This window comes from Zingiber officinale, chromosome 4A (genome assembly GCF_018446385.1).
Source record: "Zingiber officinale cultivar Zhangliang chromosome 4A, Zo_v1.1, whole genome shotgun sequence".
NCBI classification, from domain to species: domain Eukaryota; kingdom Viridiplantae; phylum Streptophyta; class Magnoliopsida; order Zingiberales; family Zingiberaceae; genus Zingiber; species Zingiber officinale.
This window is the reverse complement of record NC_055992.1, coordinates 87811211-87829673: the sequence shown is the minus strand read 5'-3', so window position 1 is coordinate 87829673 and position 18463 is coordinate 87811211. Positions and strand designations below refer to the sequence as shown.

General features: G+C 37.2%; 1 long non-coding RNA gene across 1 annotated transcript; it reads left to right on the top strand.

Moving 5' to 3' along the window:
* The first annotated feature begins 43 nt into the window (after positions 1-43).
* LOC121970095 lies at positions 44-1974 on the top strand. The gene is made up of 2 exons (XR_006108839.1): positions 44-729; positions 895-1974. It is a non-coding gene; the product is annotated as an uncharacterized LOC121970095 (long non-coding RNA).
* Positions 1975-18463: the final 16489 nt, after the last annotated feature.

The window sequence follows — 18463 nt, the reverse complement described above, 5'->3', positions numbered from 1 at the left end:
TCAAATTTACCCAACAATGGATCCACAAAATAGGTATGAGTCATTTTCAAATGGTTTTAATGCTAATTGGGTGGATAATTTATGTTTCAGGTATGAAAATGCACAAGGACTATTTATTGAGCCATATCCAGCCTACCAAAATTCATATGGATTTCAAGAGGTTTCAACTAATTTTATGCCAATTTCTTTTCAACAAAATAACTCTCAGATGGATGAGTCAACATGGAAACTCAGAGAGATTATGCAATAAATGAGTGAACATCAAGAGAAACAATTCTCAAGGATACAGAACATACAGAATCAGTTAGATTAGATTACATCATCTATTCATCAATTACAAACACGAAGTGCCAGTGAGAAGATGGATTGTGGAGCACTTGTCAGGCCTGACACTGCATCTACTTCTTCACTAGATTCTTTAAGTACTTTTTATTGTTGTGATGATGTAGTTGAATATAATTTTGATTCTACTAATGATGTTGCTCTAGATGTTGGAAATTATGCAGGATTTGAAGCAGAAGTTGATTTAAGTGTAGGGGAATGATTTCTGGAAGCACTACCCCAATGATCACCAGAATTTGATGATGTAAGTGTAGGGACTGTGCTATGGAGGCAGAGCCCCAAGGATCACCACATGAAGATGTACATTCACCAGAACAAGAGTTTGAGCTATTACATGATAAGGATGAGGTAATAATCACCACTCCAAGTACCTATGAACATGACAAGGTTAGTGATTTTTGTATTTTTTAGAAAATTCAATAGATGTGTCATTTATTGATTTCATTAGTTGTGATTCATTTCCTGATATATCTTCAACCCACACTAATATTCTCCTATTTTTTTTTCATCCCACATGTGTATGGGATGGTTTTTCTTTTGTTGATGTTGCAGAAGAATATAAGCTCCCGAAGTGGATGCTTGAACTGAACCGCCTCAGATTTCCAGAAAGAATTTGCAATAGAAAAATGGTGAATAAAAAGAATTTGATTACAACCAAGGATACTCCACTACCGGGGTGGATTCTTCTTTTAAATCTACTTCAACCGCCCGAAATCTAGGGGAGTTGGTTCTAATTTCACTTTCTTTTGCATTTTAATTCATGCTTAGTTAATAAATTCTTGCTTTATACGTTCCTCTAGTTTTATACTTAGCAATTACATTTTATTTCCATACTTTGCATTTTGTTTAATACATAGCATTTTATTTAGAATAAATCCTCCATGGAATTTTCTAGTAATATTTTTAAGATGGTAAAAGCTTTTTAAATTTGATCATCAATTTTAGGCCATGTGACATGATTGGATGTTTTTCTTACATGATATTGGTTAAAATGGTGGTGGAGTCCATTTTTGTTAATTGAGCTTGATTCCATTAAATTGCCTAGTGAGGGCCACTTTAAGCCTATACGTTATTATATTTTTGTGTGACATGCACTCACAACAATTGAAATTCTAGAACTTGCTTTGCTTCTTTTCAAAGTCACAATAACATATTATGCATGGAGATAAAGGAAACTTATCATTCTTGTTCCATCATAAATTCTAATTTCTTTCCCCACAATTTTATTTAAATATTTTCATTTTATCTATTAATCAAACCCTTGATAATCTTTGCTTGGTCCATTTCATTGAGGGTTTTGGTTGATTATCTTGATGAGTTTGATTGTTCAATGATGGTTCAATATTTTAAGTATGATGAGATTACATATGATCAAAGTTCATGGAGATTGGGAATTTTAAGATTGTTGTGTAGTGTTTTTAAATGTTGGGATGCATTTTCTAATGGTCGGAATATTGAATGTTCAAAGATAAGTTTAAATGCAGAAATTCGAAGTTCCACAGAAGTAAAATGATTGAAACTAAAGTGTAGGTTTTGAATGACACTATTGGAATTGTAAATATGAGTTCTGGAATTTGTAATTGAAATTCTGTTGGTGTCAATTCTGTATGCTATTGTTGAATATTAGTTCTATTCTGGAATTGAAGAAGTGTAGGAATGTAATGGAACAAACTGAATAGCAGCCCATATTTGGTGCTAAAGATGTATTCCAAGAGCTGTATGAATAGATTATTTCTAATGTTTGGACACCTGTTTAGAATTTCAGTATTTAAATGCAGGAGTATTCAGTTTTGTGTTGACCTGCTCTTGAGGAGTAAGAATTGTGCCAATCTATTCCGAAAGTCTCTAGCTGGAAATAACTTTAATCAAACTTGTTATCACTCCATTGCCATTTGTTGATGTCTTCTTTTTGAGATTTACATGGCTCAGAACATATAATTTCAGTGGACTTGAATTCTGATACTGTCCAGTTTTTGGACATTCTGATCAGTGACATTTTGGAATCTTAATTCTGAAATTATATTATAGCAGTTGAAACATTTAGCAACTCTTACATATAATGCAACAAGATGACATTTTCATTAGCTTAACAAATGGTGAATTTTGGGTCTTTACTAAGTATACAAGTTTAGAATCAGCCAATAAGACTGACACTGATGTTGTTGCTATTGGAAAATGTTTCAAAGGAGCAGGACCAAGAACATCAGATTGTCAACTACAGTTTCTGACTCCAAATTACTGGAAAGATGCAGTGAGCTGTAAAAACTGGAATGTGCAGAAATGAAATGTTTGAATGAAGGAATTCTGTGCTGATTCTGACCAACAACAACTGAAATTGAATTGTGGTACAAAATTTTGTTTTGTCTCTCGTGATTAATTAAATTGAACTAAATTTGAAGGAATGAAATGGTCCATGAATGTATCAACAAGAGCCAGTTTTTGGATTGCTGTTAATTCCGTTTGCAAATTTTTAATTAGCAAATGCAAAATTGTCAAGAATAACACTTTTTAGTAACTGTGGAGTATCAAGGTGTATCAAAAATTAGAAACAACATGTAAATCAGTAACAAGAAAGCTCAAAATTCCTAAACTATAGGTCCCTTTGGAGGCCGGCAAGAGGGGAGGGGTGAATTGCCCTACAAAATAAAAACAAAAAAAAACCCTTCTCGGATATTCAACTAACTTAAAAGAACTTGTAATTAAAAGGCAGAGACTAAAAAAACAGAAAATAGACACAGAGGAATTACTTGGTTTGCAATCAGAGGATTGCTAATCCAAGGCAAAGAAGGCGCACTAATTGATTCTCCTCTGGGCGGAGTAGCCTCTTACAGTGTTGAGAGCATAGAAAGAAATAACACAAATGAAAGCACTGGATTACAAGTAGTTGTTCTGAATTTCTGATTGCTTCTGGACCAAGGCTATATTTATAGCCTTGGTCGGGGCGCCTGGAAGGGTTCCGGGCCTGGGGAGATAAAACTTTATTCCCCAACGTTCAGATCGAGTTTGACTCGATCTGGTCAAAAACCTCATTCCGGGCGCCCCGGATGGTTCCGGGCGCCCCGGACCCCAAAAGTCAACTCTGGTTGACTTTTTTCGTCTGGTCGCTCCGCTTCGGTTCAGCTCGTCTCGGTCCGGGTCTTCTGTTCCGGCTCCACTAGCTTGGGTGATCTCGGCCATCCGGAATAGGGCTCACCCGAACTCATGTTCCGGCCTTCTCCTCGAGCAGTCTTCCTTCCCGGTTTCTCGTCCCTCGAACGCCGCGCACGTTCTTCTCGTCCACCGGTGTACTCTTCCGCGGACACCTCATCCCTCGGATGCACCGAGCCCGTCGGCTCTCTCCCGTGCCGTCCTTCTCGCTAGCCGCGTCTTCCACTCGACTTCCTGTGTTCCTAAGTTCCTGCACACTTAGACACAAGGGTTAAACAACGCAGGACCTAGCTTAACTTGTTTGATCACATCAAAACACCTCGGGGTTCCAACAATCTCCCCCTTTTTGATGTGAGCAACCCAAGTTAAGCTAGGGAAAAACAGATGCAATAAAAATAATTTATTTGCAATTAAGTCCAAAGATATTTCATAAAAAAGTTTATATACCTCCCCCTAGACTTAACATTCTTCTCCCCCTTTGATCACATTAAAAATAGGGGTTCTTTAAACAAGTCTAAGGTAAAAAAAATTTTAAGTGAATTTTCATAAAATTTTCTAAGGCAATTAATATTAATTTCTATCATGTTTAAATTAACATGATAGAATATTTAGTTTAAAAACAATTCTAAGTCAATATTCAGAATATCTTTTATCTAGTTTCATAAAAGATTTCTAAGGCAATTTTCAAAGGAAAATGTCTAAGACAATATTCATAGAAAAATTTCTAAGTTAATTAAAAAAAATATCTAAGTCAATAATTATCAGAAATTTTCTAAGTAAAAAAAATTTATTATTATTATTATTATTATTTTTTAAATATTTTCTAACACAAATTGAATAACTCTTTTAAAGCATTAGGTAAATTAAATTAATACTTTTTCAGTTAGTCAATTAAACTTTTCATTTCGATACTTGACTTCCAGGTCGTGGCGAGGCACTAGGCCTTCTTGGTTATTGGAGCAACAACCACTTCCTTAGACAAAGGCTCATAATGAAATTAGTTGTTTAATTTCCTTGCTGAAAATGCTAAGTCTAATTTTAAATTAAACAAGTTTTTGGAACCCAGTAGAGGTTCCTACCTACAGGGTTAACCAAGTATTTCCTAGGTACATAGATTTTTGATATATTTCTAATTTGACTTTGATGAAATCTATAGTACCAATTTAAACCTCTATAATTTCTAAAAGTAGAAATATTTGAACTTTTATATTTTTTCAATCTTTCTATTTCTTCTTTTAGTTTTTCATTTTCAGTTTTCAATTTATCAAAATCCTCTATAAGACATGATTTTACTAAAATTCTTTTTATTTCCAAAATTTTATTTTTTAATTTGATATTTTCATTTTCTAATTTATACATGGATTTAGTCATCGCTTTGACGAAATAAAGTTGATCAGGGGTAAGAGGCATACCTCACTTACCATGACTTGAAACTGAATCTCCCCCACCGCTTCATCCGAGGTCGCCCCTTCATCGATGCTAGGTTCGATATACTTTGTCTATCGTAGCTTGCCATTAGTGCTATCCCGCATATTCTTGAGCTTCGATTCGGATGAAGAAGTGTCGTCCCAAGTTGCTTTTAGGTTGTGTTTCGGGAGACTTCCTTTTGGCCTTTTGAGTTCGGGCTCTTCTCTTAGGTGTCCCTCTAGCACCGTACCTTTCTTCTACCTTTTGATTCTTTTGATTCCGCATTTTAAATTTATTAGATCTAAAAACTTTTAAAGTTTCTTACCATGTACGCTTCTTGATCGTCTTCGGATTCGACTCGGGTTCATCCTTGTTGGTTGCTGATGCCATAGTCCGGTTGTGTCCTTTGATATCTCTCGTATCTAGTTTCGTAATTCAAGTGTAGAAAACAACTCTTCTAAAGTACTTACCTCCAGTCTTTTGAGATGTAGTAAACATCGACGATTGATGTCCACTGAGTTCTTAGAAACGCGTTGAGTGCGTAGCGTATCCCGGTTTGTCACCTTTTCACCAAGGTTTTCGAGACCAGTAACTAGTTCTTTTACCTTTGCATGTAGACTGGCTACTTTCTCACCTTTCTCCGGATGGATGTTCATCGGTTTGTTGCGGAGGATGTCCCTTCTAGCGAGCTTTGCTTTGGACGTGCCCTCGTGGAGTTCCAAGAACTTCTCCCAAAGTTCTTTAGCAGATAAATAGTTTCCGGATGCGGTTGACCTCTTGAGGTGGTAACACGCTCAGCAGTGATGTTCCACGACTGTTTGCTACCGACTCATTCTCCTCCTTTTTGTCAATCGCTTCTTCTTTTCTTTTCCATCTTTATCTATCGAGCTACAAAACCATATTTCATAATAAATTGAATTTCAAAATCTGTTTTAGGAATACCTCCATACGACGCTCCAGTTCCTCGAATTTTGGTGGGACGATGCTTGGTCCGCCATCGTGTTGCTTCAATCGGTTAGTCCTCAAGCGCCTGCTCTGATACCACTTGTAGGTCCCTTTGGAGGCCGGCAAGAGGGGAGGGGTGAATTGCCCTACAAAATAAAAACAAAAAAAAAACCCTTCTCGGATATTCAACTAACTTAAAAGAACTTGTAATTAAAAGGCAGAGACTAATTAAAACAGAAAATAGACACAGAGGAATTACTTGGTTTGCAATCAGAGGATTGCTAATCCAAGGCAAAGAAGGCGCACTAATTGATTCTCCTCTGGGCGGAGTAGCCTCTTACAGCGTTGAGAGCACAGAAAGAAATAACACAAATGAAAGCACTGGATTACAAGTAGTTGTTCTGAATTTTTGATTGCTTCTGGACCAAGGCTATATTTATAGCCTTGGTCGGGGCGCCTGGAAGGGTTCCGGGCGCCCTGGGGGGATAAAACTTTATCCCCCAACGTTCAGATCGAGTTTGACTCGATCTGGTCAAAAACCTCATTCCGGGCGCCCCGGACCCCAAAAGTCAACTCTGGTTGACTTTTTCCGTCTGGTCGCTCCGCTTCGGTTCAGCTCGTCTCGGTCCGGGTCTTCTGTTCCGGCTCCACTAGCTTGGGTGATCTCGGCCATCCGGAATAGGGCTCACCCGAACCCATGTTCCGGCCTTCTCCTCGAGCAGCCTTCCTTCCCGGTTTCTCGTCCCTCGAACGCCGCGCACGTTCTTCTCGTCCACCGGTGTACTCTTCCGCGGACACCTCGTCCCTCGGATGCACCGAGCCCGTCGGCTCTCTCCCGTGCCGTCCTTCTTGCTAGCCGCGTCTTCCGCTCGACTTCCTGTGTTCCTAAGTTCCTGCACACTTAGACACAAGGGTTAAACAACGCAGGACCTAGCTTAACTTGTTTGATCACATCAAAACACCTCGGGGTTCCAACATAAACAACTTGTAGAAACAGAAATATCATCCCATTTAATTGTTAGTGATGCAAGAATCAAGTGAAATAGCAGGGTAAGGCTGCTGGATTTGAGTTACTTGTTGCTACAGCACAGGAATTCAGTTTAAGGTGTGGTATATAAAGTATGTATCAGTTTTTATAATTAGTTTTCAAGATATTGAGGGATAACAAGTAAACTCTTGTATTATCTATGACAAATGATTTTCATATCTCTTTATGACTCCTCAAACCAGATGGAATGAAAACCTGTAAATTCTGATTTTAAAGACTGCTGGAATGCAGAAACAGTGATGTTGATATGTTGGTAATTTGATCATTATGGATCCAAATTTGGAATTGAATTGGTGAGTATCATTTTAAGCTCTTATGTTCTCAGAGATAAGGAAACTTAAAAGTACTTACTGCACAGATTCTTTACCAACTTCAAATTGCTTCTATGATTTGGAAAGAAATGAAGGCAGACAGTGATGGATTTCAAGCTGTGAAGTGATGCTTCATTCAAGGATTGTAATCTAAATTTCAAAATGGAACAAATGAAGACAAGGGAAATATTTGCTGCAAAGACAGGAATGATCAGGGAGTAGGAAATCAGGAAATGCAAAATTTTGCAGGACCTATTGAAGAAGGAAGCCATGACAATGCAGAACCCTTTTTAAGCTATAGAATCTGAAACTTAAATTTAATTTCTGAAATCTTGGGACATGTGGAGCTTCAATTCTGTAAAATCCAGCTGGAGTTAAGTCTTTGAATTCAGAAATTGATAGGAGATGCGAGATGATGTGAGGAGTTGTTGAAGGGTAACACAATGTTGAAGTGCTGAAACTTTGTAAAATCTAGACTAAGCAGTGGAACTCTTCATGCAGCAAGGAGCTCTGGTTAGCTGAACTACTATTATTGACTTCACATTCGTTTGCTTGAGCAAAACCAGAATGACAATACTGAAATTGATGAAGCAATTTGAATTTTGTTGTCGAAGCTGAAAATTCAATGAGCTGGAATTGAGTCTGAAGTTGAAATCTGAGAATCAAGAATTCAGAAGTTGCTGATGATGTACTGATCATCCTGTTAATTTGTCTCCAGCTTTCAAGAATCTGACTTTTGTTTTTTGATCGGAAATTTTCATAACTCAAGCTACAGAATTTTTCAAACTGTTCTCTCAAAAGAAATATTGTATAGATCTAATCTGCCATCCAGAAATCAGAACTAAAACTTAATTTCTCAAACTGTTTTCTTGGATTTTGTTATTGAAGTTGTGGTTGCTAGAAGCTGTGTGAACAATTTATCCAAGATATTGTTGTCCGTTAGTGTGCAAGAGAAAAGCAAGGAAAGTTAGACCAAAGCATTATGGAATGTTAACAAATTGAAGAAGTGTTGTAATTTCCAAAAACTTACTAAATCTGTGAAAAATGTTTGTTGATGTGTTTTGTGCCAAGCTTATCTACGAATTTACAGAGCTTGAGGTCATTCATAAGCAGGGATGGTAGTGACAACAGCCATAGATAAATCTGATTACCGAAATTTATCAAGTGCAGCAATGTAATGGTGCAAAATTTTCAAAACATTTTATAATCAGGAATAAGAACTGCAACTCAGTAAGGGCTATGATCAAAAGTTGCAGAATTTTAAGGGAGCAGGATGATGGAAATAGCACAATTGTTTCCTTGAACCACCATTGAATTCATAATTGAGATTTAACAAGTTCAGAAGTGTAATTCAGTTTCAAAACTTGAGATTTAACAGAATCTGAATCTGCATTGCTGTGGACCTTTTTAGTGCTAGAAATCTGAATTAGATTCAGTCCTTCTATGAGGTCCTTGAAGCACATGAAACGAAGTACATGAATCAGGGAATCAGTCTTAATTCTGGAATCTCATTGAATTTGTTGCGAATTTAGTATTTAATCATAGAGTTTCAATTCTGGACAGTAGTAGGAGTAAATCATGCTTGGGGGTTGATTGCTGATACTGCAGTGAAACAGTATAGTGTAAGAATTATTTGAAGATGACAGTGGAAACAACCGTAGACAATGTTGATTTCTGCACAATCTGAATATGCAAGTGGCTGAAATTCTAATTCTTTGAAAGCTGTAATGATCTAAGTTCTTGTTGGATTTTAGGTTTTGAATCATATTTCTTGGTTACTTTCTGAATTTGTTATTCGAAAAGATGAATCTGCAGAAAATAGGAATAGAGAAAGATTGTAGAGTAAGAGAAGAAAAATGGCTATAAGAGTATCAAATATATTGGATACATGTGGTGTTTCATTGTCCGAGACGGACAATGCTTTAAGTGTGGGGGAAGGAAACTCTTCTTGGTAAGTTGAAGTGAGATTATTTGAGCTTTCAAGTGACGGAATGAAGTGGAAAAACAGTGAAGTGAAAGAAAAAATTTTGAAAAATGGCACATCAAAAGCGTATCAAATGTGGAGACAGAGTATCAAGATTCTTTGTTTGCCATCAAATTGAAGGAGAGGTTAGCTTGATACTTTGAAGTGGTAATGACAAATTATATTCAATTCTGTTTACATCTAATTGGTCAACTCATCAAGTATATTCCTCTAATACTCTCATCTTTTCATTTTCTTCATTAATGTTTTTTCTTTTGCTACTATATTTATTTCAATTGCTCCTTTTGCTTCCATTTCAATTCTTCATTATAAAATCCTTTTGATTCATGTATGTGATGTTTATAGTGATAGAGAATTAAGAAATAAGCAAGCTTATGGTAGTGAAATGTTGTGGGTTGCATTGAGTGAGCTCCACTTATATGCATTTTTGAGTATGAGGGTTAGAATAGGTGAATACCTTGTGAGATTGCAACTTACTTAATTTTTCAATTGGTTTGAAACTACCATACCCTCTGATTATTGTTTAGATTGTATTCATGATTGTTTGTGATCTTTGAGATGATTTTAGTTAAATTCTTTTTACTATCTTCTAGGTATTGCTAGGGAAATTGTGTGGAGATGATTTTTAGTTTTCTTGACTTGAACGGGACGTCCAAGATTAAGTGTGGGAGATTTGAAAACCATGATTTTGGCTATATTATCTTGATTCATAATGCATATTTTTAATGATATTTTCATAGCTTAAAGTCATATTTACTCTACATTTCATAATTTCATTCTATCTTGGGCCTAATTGCAAATTAGCTAATTTTCATGGTATTTGGTGCTAATATTTGATTCTTATTTTGTAGGCATCAAAAGGGTCATGGACCCGATCAGATCAAGCCACATTTGGGCTCAAATCAAGGGCTAATCAAGCTGATCAAGCTTTGGAGTGTTTTGGACCGTCCATTGAAGATTAAGCAGATCTAGGCCATCCGTTGAAGATTTGGCCCATCCAACCTAATGAGGAGCAGATCTGGACCGTAGATGAAAATCAATACTATTGGATCAGATTTTAGACTATTTTTCACCGTTGATCAAGCTCTGAGAATTCTTAGCCGTCCGATCAGAGAAGGGAGGATTTAAAACCCGCGTGAGAAGCTACAGTGCTCGGGCTCGGCTTCCTCGCGATTTCTTCACTGTTCACGTTCTTCTCCGTCGCGACGCCGATGCTCCCGTTCCTCAAAACCAGATTTGAGAGCTAACTTCTTCAACGACGACGATCTCCAGCTGCCGACGTTCATCTTCCGGTGATTAGAGAGTGCTGGAGGGAGGTTTCTCGGCCCGTTTTGGTTCTGTTCATCGCCGCGATCTTGTGCAAGGGAGGTTTCTTGTTCAGCGATTTTCACATCCAACTGAGCTCAGAGGGAGGTTTCTTTGAGTCTTAGATCTCATTCCGACTTCCATTCCATAGCATAACTTGGATGAATTGGCCATTTGATCCGGTTTGCAAAATTCACAGAGTCAAGCTCTGTTTTCTTCGGCTGGTGAGATTATCAGAAGGATGGGAGTTAGAGGGGAGGTTTCCAAAGACTATGAGCACCTACTGGTAATAGTTAGAGGTTAGAGATTAGTTATTGAAAGCTTGAGAGGAGGTTTCCGATGGCATTTCTGTTGTACAGCAGATTGATGAGATTTGTTCTGGATTTGGATTGAGGAATGCTAGGGTTTCTGTTTTCTTTTGAATGTTAATGAATTTGCCATGTCGTTGATCAGATCTGAAGGTCTAATCTCTTGTCTTTACCATTCTATTCTTGCTTGAATTTCTGCAATTCTGTTTGTGATTTCTTTCTTACAACCCCGACCTTAGATCTAGTTTCTGTTGAATTCTGCTACTGATACTGATAGTTATAGGTTTTTGTGATTTAGTTAGTAATTCTTTGCTCTGATTTTGGTTTTTGTACTTGTGATCTTGCTTAAATGAAGATTGATCAACTTTAGTTTTGATTGTTACCTCTGTTTAATATGATTTTTTTTGAATCTATGAGTTTAATTGTTGAGTAAATTTGTGTTGTGAATTGAAGAGTTGATGAATGATTTTTTTGATTCAATGGTGCATTTAAATTCGAGTTTAATTGAAACTAACTTAGTGAGAAAGAAATTAGATCATGCTTAGACCTTGTTGATGTTATAGCTTTACTTGAATCAATTCTAGAGTATTCACATATTAATTAGTTGCCCTTGGAAAAAATACGACTTGGGAGTCCTTACTACACGTGTTATTTTATTTAATGTGAGTTTCAATTTTAATTAATTTGGAGCGCCTCGTGACATGCAAAAAGGCCGACACCAAATTTTAGCGACGTTGCCAGGGAAATAACTAGTAGTGTGTGTTTATTTTAGATTGTGCATTGATTGATTTATTTTGTTAGCATATTGATTGATTTGATTGTTTATTTCTTTTTATATTTTCATGTTGGTTTGTTCTTGAATTTTTAAGTGCTTTTATTGTTCATGTTTTTGTGTGTATGAAATTTTATACTCTTGAATCTTCTAATTTTGAGTTCTAGTGTTGTAGTGAAGGACAGGAGATTTCTTTAGCATGGATCTATATTTTCAGAATTTTGGAGGTGGAATGGAGAGTTATCATTTTCAGCCTGAGTATCAAAGTTACCCAACAATGGATCCACAAAATAGGTATGAGTCATTTTCAAATGGTTTTAATGCTAATTGGGTGGATAATTTATGTTTCAGGTATGAAAATGCACAAGGACTATTTATTGAGTCATATCTAGCCTACCAAAATTCATATGAATTTCAAGAGGTTTCAACTAATTTTATGCCAAATTCTTTTCAACAAAATGACCCTTAGATGGATGAGTCAACATGGAAACTCAGAGAGATTATGTAACAAATGAGTGAGCATCAAGAGCAGCAATTCTCAAGGATACAGAACATACAGAATCAGTTAGATCAGATTACATCATCTATTCATCAATTACAAACACGAAGTGCCAGTGAGGAGATGGATTGTGGAGCACTTGTCAGACCTGACACTGCATCTACTTCTTTACTAGATTCTTTAAGTACTTTTTATTGTTGTGATGATGTAGTTGAATATAATTTTGATTCTACTAATGATGTTTCTATAGATGTTGGAAATTATGCAGGATTTGAAGCAGAAGTTGATTTAAGTGTAGGGGAATGCTTTCTAGAAGCACTACCCCAAGGATCACCTGAATTTGACGATGTAAGTGTAGGGAGTTGTGCTATGGAGGCAGAGCCCCAAGGATCACCACATGAAGGATTACCTTCCGAGCGCCTAGACTGTTGCCGACGTGGCGATATCTCGTCAAAACTTTATCCGCGGAGTTTATCCACTTTTGGGCGCCTGGACCCCTTTCGGGTGCCTGGACCGTTAATGTAGGCTCGGTCAGTCGACACGCTCCAACTCAACTTTGGGATAATTTTTTTGGTCCGGGCACCTGGACCGCCCGGGTGCCTCGCGCTTGCTCGGGCAAGGTTGGTATGGGCGCCCGAATCCCTTTCGAGTGCATGGACACCCTTTTTCTAGATTTCTTCCTTATAAAAAAGAGTTAGTCCTGGGCAAATAAAAATATGTTTATTCTGCAAAAAAAAGTTAGCACAACATAGTAAGATAGAACTTGTAATTAGATCATGTCTCATCGAGACCAGGATCTAATCAATATCTCAACTTAGGTTTCCCAAATGGACCTAAGCTGGACCGACGCCTATAGTTCCCTTAATTGAGAACGTGCCCCCACTGAATCTCTCCTCTAGTTGCTTACCTTTTAATTTCCAATTGCAATCATTTGACTTTCCTTTGCCCCACAAAGTCTTCCCGCCAGTTGTCAGATCTCGCGTACTCAATTGGACTTCTGCCGATTGTCAGATCCCGCGGACCCAACTGACTTCAAGCCAGATATCAGGCCCTGTGGACCTATCTGGACTTCCCACCAACTATTAGGTTCTATAAACCTAGCTGGATTTCAGCCTGGTGTCAAGTCTTTCAGACCCGTCAACTCCTGCATAATTAGTAAAGCAATTATATCACAACACACTCTAACTTTAATCCCCTTGTCATTCATCAAAACATGAGTTAGATCATTAGTGCAAATTGCACTAACAATTTAAAGCATTTTAATGCTTCATATTTATGAGAAATCAAATGTGTGTGATTGAAATATGTGAAATCATCAATAAATGTAATGAAATAAGAACTTCCATGTCTAGCCTTCACATTCATCGAACTACAAATATCTGAATGAATTAATTGCAATAGTGATTTAGCTCTAATACCCTTACCAAATAGTTTTCTAGTTACTTTTCTAGCAAAACAATGCTCATATATAAACACGTTAATCTTAGAATGAGTGTCAAGCAGGTTCTCTTTAGCTAATATATTCATTCATTCTTTTCCTATATGTCATAATCTAGCATGCCGAACTTCATCATTTATATTTACATTACTAGTGAGAGCAATGTTTGAAAAATAATTATTAATACCATAATCAATATCCGGTTCTATATTAAGAACCATGAAATCATTCGTTATATAACCACACCCTATTAACACATAGTTAATACTAAGTTCTACACAATGACCGTAAAGTTTATACAATAACCTAAAATTAAGAAAACAAGTAACGAAAACCAGATTCCATCGAATCTCAAGAGCATAAAGGACATCATGCAGAAACAAAGTATTCATAGGTTGAGTTTGCAAGTGCCAACTCCTTTGACTTCAATCACTGCATTATTTTCCACATATATCCATTTGTTATCAGCCGATATCCAACGGTACTCCACGTATATAGCTTGATCACGAGCTACATGGTTTGTTGCTCCTGAATCTATAATCCACAAAGGATAAGAATTAGTTAACAATACCGAAATAGCAACATAATGCTCATGAAAAGAAGATAAACATGTATCTACTTTTTTCGGCTCAGTACATTCAGGGCAAAGTGACCCTTTTTACCACAGCTATAGCAAGTCATCTTGCTTTTAGGTTTCTGTCTATACTTCTTTCCTTTAAAATTCTTCTTGATTCAGTCTTGCTTAGCAGCAGTACCAACTTCTTTTTCCTTTCTCTTTCCTTTTTTGAACCATCACTCTTGGATCAAGATGCTCTAATAAAATCTTCAACTACAAAAGATTGTCCAAAAATCCTTACGGATTCATTTCTTTTCGTCTCAAGTTCAACATGGCATGAGATATAAGTAAAAGTCTTGATACTTTCACTGTGTGTAAGGTTTTTTTTTTTCATTATTTCACATGAATTAGGAAGGGAACATATTACTATCTAAACCTGTTATTCATCAGTCAACTAACGACTAGCAGTTTTTAGTTTCAAAATCATATTTGTCATTTCCCTCAGATGTTGAACCATGGATACATTCAAACATTTTTATAGCTATCAAACTTAATTGTCAGCTAACGAAGCTTGCTCAAGCTAACTCCACTATATTTATCTCTCAGGGAAACCTATACTACATGAGCTTATGATAATGGCTCATACTCAAATACCAAGTTATCTAATATTGAACTAATCAATATTTCCTTAGCAGTGGAGTCCTTTTCTTTCCATGTCTTATAAGCATCAAGATCACATTTATGTTGTGCTGTAAAACCATTAGCAGGCTTTTCTTTAAACTGATTTACAGACTCTAAAACTTCTTGTTCCTCTAGAACATATTGTATCTTGAGATGTCATATCTTATAATTATCCTCATATGGTTTCTCTTTCTTATTGAGTTCAGTTATGATGTTATTAGTAGTCATAATTTATCATAAATAAATAAATTATTTACTATTCACTACAATTCATATCTAAGTAATTAATTATTGACTCAATGTAAATTTAAGTTGGTTTACAAAATCAAGTGGTAACTACATTGTCACTTATTATTTGTATGACCTAATCTAATCAACATTGATCAATTATATTACACACATCCCATCAACTAAACTAATCATTAAATAAATAAATCATGAAATGAACTCAACATTTAAATGAACAAATTATTCTTTTAAAACTCTTAACACATAACATTCCTATTTCAAGTTTGTTAACACATAACAATAAAAACCAGAAACAAATCTAAGAAAACAGATAGGTCACTACTACTACCACTAGGATAGACACTAGTGCAGTAGCAATCAATACAATCCCCATCTTTCTAGGTTCAACTAGAGCATTCTCAGGTAGACCGGCTTCAAGATGATTTATTGGATCCACATTCGGATCCTCTTTTGGATCCTCTTGGTCCATATAGTGAAGTAGCCCCATACATAACTTTGTATATGAGATACGCCCTTCAGAGATCCCCTATAAAGGGTGTGCTACTTCAATGTGTCCTCTGACTCTACAAGAAGGATCATACACTATCTTCTCGATAGCCTCCCTCAGCTCATTACGTCACACATCACGACAAATCATAGTGTATATTATCTATGACATTTGGAATTGAAAAGAATAAAGTCAATACAAAATTGACAAATCAGTAACAAAACTGGTTCAATTTAATTCAAAGTATGCATAGAACCAATACACTAAGGTAGTGTTTGGTCGTGTGATAGGATTATAAATTTGCATGATAGTAATATTTTAGATGAGGATATTTAGTAAAGTATGATAAAATTATTTTTGTTTAATATAATTTTTATGGTAAGGATAAAAGTATGGATTATTAATTATATGACTAAAATATCCCTAGTATTAGTAATTTTTAGGGTGAGGAAAGCACCAAAGCAAGGTGTGGCTCCTTCCGCTTGCTCTCTCTAACTCCGCTCCTTCTCTTCTCTCTGCTTCATCCTACTCTTAGTAGTGTCTATTGGCTGTGCGTCTAGAGATGACGTACGAGAAGATCAAGGTCACCGACCCCATTGTTAAGATGGACGATGAGTACTTTTTGGAATTCCAGCAATTTCCATTTCCCTAACCACCTGTTTCCTTGTTGTCTTTGTATCTCTATTAGATTTGATCTATTCCTGTCTCATTTGATTCTTTTGAATGTTTTTTTCTCGTTTGACCTTGATCTACACTGTCTTTTTCATGGGTTGATAAAGTATTGTTTGTGTGGATGCAAGTTTTCCTTTTGGTTGTGTGGATCTACTAAAGTTTCGATTAACACAATTTCGTTTTATTTTTCTAACAAGGTGTTTTGTCGAGTAGCAGTAACATAAGATCCATCGTTTGGATTTGAGTCTTTTTGTAATTGGTTTCTTGGATCAAGAGGGAAAACAATATTCACTCTTTCCCTTGTGCTCGTATTTACTTTCAAGTGTTGGTTTAATTAGTAAATCAGTGTGCATATCTTGGATCAAGAGGAAGGATTGACACTTCATTTAACCAACACTTTCTACTGTGCTTGTGTTCTTCTTAGGGTTGTGTACTTATTTGTGCAAATAATCTTTTATAAGAGAACAATGTTAATCATGGTACAACAATTTATACTTATTTATGAGTCGTAACCCTTGGTAACTGATTTGTCAATTGTTAATGGTGTTTGTGTAGGTATTATGGAGTTAATGACACCACCTATGTGCGAGTGTGGGAATGGGGCCATGATCTTACGCAAAGCTGGTGATTTCTCAACCTCTCCCAGGAAGTATTACTATCTATGCCTAGTAGGACTTAAACATCGAAAGCATTTCTTTTGGTATAATGAATACCATGCAAAAAATGTACCTGATAATGTGCATCAGTCAGCTGAAATTTGTAATGACTCAACTGTTGGGGCAATTTCCCTAGTTCAAGTTTGACCAGTTTGACTAAGCTTGAGTTGAATCAAGCTTGAGTCAGGATTTGAGTTTTGATGTTTGACAATATAAGAAGATTGCTGGAGCAATCGTCCGGTTGTGTAGATGGTCAACGGGTTGACCAGGTTGATGAGAATATAAGTCAAGTAGGTCAAGATTGACAGGAGACTTGACTGGGAAAGTCCTAACTGGAGGTTAGGCATTTGGAAAGTCCAAGTATGATCTTGGCAAAGGAGAAAGTCCTGGTGAGGAGCCAGGTAACGGGAAAGTCTTAGTGAGGAACTAGGCAGGAGAAAGTCCTGGTGAGGAGCCAGACATTTGGAAAGTCCAAGTGTGATCTTGGCAAAGGAGAAAGTCCTGGTGAGGAGCCAGGCAAGTGGAAAGTTCAAGTGTGATCTTGGCAAGGAGAAAGTCCTCGTGAGGAGCCAGGCATTTGGAAATTCCAAGTGTGATCTTGGCAAAGGAGAAAGTCCCGGTGAGGAGCCAGACAAATAGAAAGTCCAAGTGTAATCTTGGCAAAGGTTGTAAGTCCAAGCATGTGGTCTTGGCAAGGTAAGCTCTAGTGTGATTTGGTAAGGAGAACCCGAAAACTAGGATGAGGCCAAAGGAAGATCTTGAAGGCAAGACGTGAAGGATGGGGAGATATTTGAGGGACGTAAGGCTGATGGAGGAGGCTAGAAGGCTAGTTCGAGATTGGTCGGGTATGGATAAATGCTAGTCATGGAGACCCAAAAGGTCACGGTTGACCGGGAGTTGGGTTTGGGACTTTGGACTTGAGTTTGAGTCAAGTTCAGAGTGTTCAATCGATCGGGCGATCTATTGAACAGGGTCCAATCGATCGGTCGATCGATTGGACTGTGCTGCGATTGTAGGAAGGCCCAATCGATCGACCGATCGATTGAGATGTGAAATCGCGAGCACAGAAACTTTCCCAATTGATCGGGCGATCGATTGGGAGCTGCAAATCGATCGGTCGATCGATTGGGCAACAGAAGTTCTCGCGCGATCACGAGAGCACAGAAAGGAGTTGAATCGATCGGGTGATTGATTCAGGAAGTCCCAATCGATCGGACGATCGATTGGGAAGTGACCGTTGAGCATATTGCAGGTGATGGATGGCTGGGATTGGGTGGATGTGACGTGGCAATCGATTGGGGATGAATTCAATCGATTGGGAGCACTGTATAAAGCCTGTGCGGAGCGTTTTCTTCGCTAGAACTTTGCGTTCTTCTCCTACGATTTTCTGCGATTTTCACCAGCGATCTCCTCCGAGTTTCTTTCCAGTTCTTGAGGGTTCTTGGAGTGCATCTCCAAGATTCAAGAGGCAACAACAACACACAGCAAGTAAGCAAGAAGAGTGTGTTTTCACTTGTATTTTTGTATTTCTCTTTTTGTGTGAGTTGTATTTGTGTGATTGGGTTTGTACAAGGCTTCTTCGCCTCTGGCTGCGACCGAGAAGAAGTATTTCATAGTGGAGGAGTATATCGTGTGTGGATCCTTGGATTAGTCATC